This window comes from Gavialis gangeticus, unplaced genomic scaffold, assembly GCF_001723915.1.
Source record: "Gavialis gangeticus isolate Ggan-Ray unplaced genomic scaffold, GavGan_comp1, whole genome shotgun sequence".
Lineage (NCBI taxonomy): Eukaryota > Metazoa > Chordata > Crocodylia > Gavialidae > Gavialis > Gavialis gangeticus.
The window spans coordinates 9,618,338-9,619,287 of NW_017728996.1; the positions used below are offsets into that span (position 1 = coordinate 9,618,338).

Consider the following 950-nt stretch of genomic DNA (forward strand, 5'->3'; position numbering starts at 1 on the left):
CCGTTCCTGCCTCCTGTGTGCGTGTGTGGGGGGGTGCCTGGCTCCAAGTGTGTGTGGGTGGGGTGCCTGCCTCCTGTGTGCGTGTGGGCCTGCCTCCAAGTGTATGTGTGTGGGGGGGCCTGCCTCCAAGTGTATGTGTGGGGGGGGCCTGCCTCCTGTGTGCATGTGGGGTGTGCGTGCCTCCAAGTGTGTGTGGGGGGGTGTGCGTGCCTCCAAGTGTGTGTGTGGGGGCCGTTCCTGCCTCCTGTGTGTGGGGGGGGGGCCTGTCTCCGTGTGCATGTGGGGGGGGCCTGCCTCCAAGTGTGTGGGGGGGGGGGTGCTGCCTCCCAGTGTGTGTGCGCGTGTCGGGGCCGTTCCTGCCTCCTGTGTGTGTGTGGGGGGAGGTGTGCCTGCCTCCCGTGTGCGGGTGTGTGTACGCGTCCCAAGTGAGTGTGGGTGTGTGCGCCTCCCACGCACGTGCGTACGCGGTAGCTGTGGTGGGCGCGGCGGCGGCGGGGGCTGCAGGCGGCTAACTGGGAGGAGAGGAGGGGAAAAAAGGGCTGGGGTGGGGTGTTTCCACCCGGGGTCGAACCGGGGACCTTTCGCGTGTGAGGCGAACGTGATAACCACTACACTACGGAAACGGCGGGAACGGGGCCGGCCGCGGCCCTTTGTGCAGCGGGGGCGGGGGTCTGGCGGCGGCCCGGCACGACCCAGACGCGCTCACGCGCGGGGCCCACGGCGACCGGAGCGGGGGCGCCGCCCCTTGCTCTCGGGGTGACTCCTGGCGTCGGGGGCACGGAGGGCTGGCAGCGCGGTGCCCAGCTACATCACCCTCGCACAGGCGCTTTCTCCCCTTTTTTCCAGCCTCTTTTTCTTGTGTCAGAGTGCTGGGTATCGGTGGTGAAGGCCAGGCCTGAGCTGTCGAAACCGAGCACCTCAGGTTCAGCCCCCTGGCTGTAGAGGAAACT

General features: G+C 68.4%; 1 non-coding gene across 1 annotated transcript; it reads right to left on the bottom strand.

Annotated features, from left to right (window-relative positions):
- Positions 1-550: 550 nt before the first annotated feature.
- On the bottom strand, positions 551-623 carry TRNAV-CAC. Its single transcript has one exon. It is a non-coding gene; the product is annotated as a tRNA-Val (tRNA).
- Between the last annotated feature and the right edge of the window lie 327 nt (positions 624-950).